Raw genomic sequence first — 2,680 nt, 5'->3', positions numbered from 1 at the left:
ATTTACACCAACCACCATTTTTACTTTTCTAGCTATGATTTTAAGAGAAGCACCTTTTCACCTGCTGAGTTAATAATCAGCTCATGTAGAAGCTCACCCCAGCTGACCTAGACAACTGGCTGCTGGTACAGGGCTCCAAGGGCTGATTGAAACTGCTTTTTTATTCATTTTTTCCTTTTTTGAAACGAGTTAAAATCAAATCAAGGTGTGAACGACTGGCAGATAAAGTTTTTACCATTTTCTCTTTTGAACATGAAACATAAAACATTTAAGCAAAAAGAAACAAATACCACAGACACAAACTGACGTACATGGACAGCTTGGTGCACCAAGGACAGCCAATAGACAGAGGGAAAAAACTAGATGGTGTTCAGCGAAAGGGACCCACATTCCAATAAGAGTCAGCAGAGAGGTAGGATTTCCCCTTTCCCACCACTTCCACGGTGACCATCCACTCGAGTGGAGTTGATATGGACGATGAATTGTCTCAATTCCTGGACTAGTCCATCAACGTGTTGAAACCAAATTCCTGTAAGATACTGAGATATATTACGGGATATCTGAGCAGCATGACTGACATTCACAAATGGTATGGAAGTGAATCTTTTTGTTTGATTCTCCTGAATAAGTTTTTCAGGTGGTCTACCTCTATCAAATCTGATCAGTATGACTCTGTGAAGTTTAAACAAAATTACCAGCCTTGCCCACAAAGGATCCATAACTTTCGGTTTTTTCACAGTGGCTCTCCACCTAGGCCCATATCTTTCTTTTTCATAGTGAGCTGTCTCACCTTCTAAATCCTCTTCCTCAGAGGAGCTATGCTCGTCTGTTTTTGAACTATCAAGCTCCAAAGCTGCTAACTCCTATACTGGATAAAGGCTTCTTCTTCCCAGAGCTTTCTTCTCCTTTCTCTGTTTCTCTCCCTGGGTGTCCTTTCCCCAAACTCTCACTCCCTCAGATCTTAGTCTTTGGGAGGGTCTGTTTTCTTACGTGTACCTTTTCTATTTGAGCTCTTTAATCTTTTATCCCGCCTGTTTCTGACATGCTGTCTTGTAACTCCCCTAGCACTCTCTGTCCTGCTATCACAGTTGGGTGGCATTTCCCATCCTCTAGGCACGACCTTTGATGGTGCCTAGCAGCAGCTGCAAAATAAAAAACCAAAAGAGAAAGAATGAAGGCTGCTAAAACTATAACAAAAGCCTCCACTGCATCTTCTAGTGCGGAGAGAAGTGAAAGAGGTCAAGACCAAACATATCTCTCAGAGCCTACTCACGTCCTGCTGGTTTGGATTCTCTCAGCAGATGGAGGGCCCCCTCAGTGCCTGGCGATGGTGTGGCGGTTCTCCCGGGGGTCGGCACCAGATGTCCCACGCTATCGGCTCGCCAGCATGAACGCACGTGCGGACACACGAATCCTTCTACAGCAAAGCATGTATTGCATCTTAAAGATGGGATGCGGGGTGCCAGCATGGTCTGGCTTAGATATACCCTAGTGTGGCACATCCACACCTGATTGGTCGCTTACCCATGATCTCATAGGCACGCCCCGGAGTGGGCAAAGACCTGGCACGAAGACACTCTTGCACATGCTCACACAGTTAATTTCCTGAGAGGAAGTCGCGCTGGGTCGGAGGAAGCCAGCGCCATCTTGTAGTGGCAAATGCTATCCTGGCTTTCCACGTGGGGCGCAGTGGAAGCCAGCGCCATCTTGTGGTGGTGAATGTTATTGCGGCTCTCCACCAGGATGAATCTCTCTATACAGAGAAAAGGGATTTAGTACAATGATCACAGGATGTGGACCACATAATTTAACAATGAATGGATATTTGGAATCCAAGAGTTGATCAGTCAACAAGCCTAGATGTCTCATCTAGCAATTATTATATCGTTAAATCATCAGTAACCAGGTTCTATTGTCTGTTATGATTTGGTAGCAATGTGATTGCAAGTAGGAAAAGTAAAAGCTACTTCCTTCCATGTTTTCTATGGGCTTCAAGTATAATGCACTGTTAAGAATACATCGAAATTGCCATTTTTCAATAGACCAGTACCTTAAACTGAACGTTCTTTTCAGGGAAGCTGCAGCCTCACAACACAGCCCAGGATTATGGGAACTGCAAGACCTAGTCTGGGAAGATGTTCCTGTTCATCGAGCCCACCTTCCAGTATTTCAGAAATAACCAAGAAATCCTCAATCAACTCCCTTTCAAGCATGTTCTTCTGGGATTTGTAGACATCACAGCCACTAACATAACCAATTCAATTCAAGATTACTTACAACAGCTCACTGGAGTGAGAATAATTCCTTGGGTCTTTATAGGTAATCAAAAAATTCATAGGCAGACACAGTGATCTAATCTTCCTGCAAAAGAATGGGGAGCTGAAGATATGTCTGAAGCAGATTGGAGCTCTGCTGTTATGAAAACTGTGTCAGTAAATCCCATACTGACAGCTGTCATCCAGACATGCTGAAGGCCAGCGCAACTGAGAGTTGATGTGCGTCATGGAGGAGGACTGTATTTTCTAGGGACTTGGACTTTCAAAAAAAATGGTTTTATTCTATTCCTCAGTGCTTAAATATGATGCTGTTTACAGATGAAATCATGGGATAGGGAAGCTTAAGAGATCACACAGGACTGATTATCCATACTTCATGTGCTGACATGTCTCTACCTCTAAGC

General features: G+C 43.8%; 1 pseudogene; it reads left to right on the top strand.

Moving 5' to 3' along the window:
- Nucleotides 1-1,171: 1,171 nt before the first annotated feature.
- LOC147997984 (glutaredoxin-1 pseudogene) lies at nucleotides 1,172-2,421 on the top strand (annotated as a pseudogene).
- Nucleotides 2,422-2,680: the final 259 nt, after the last annotated feature.

This window comes from Rattus norvegicus, chromosome Y, assembly GCF_021556685.1.
Source record: "Rattus norvegicus strain SHRSP/BbbUtx chromosome Y, alternate assembly SHRSP_T2T, whole genome shotgun sequence".
Lineage (NCBI taxonomy): Eukaryota > Metazoa > Chordata > Mammalia > Rodentia > Muridae > Rattus > Rattus norvegicus.
Note: the sequence above shows the minus strand (reverse complement) of the source record. Positions and strands in the feature narration are given on the sequence as shown.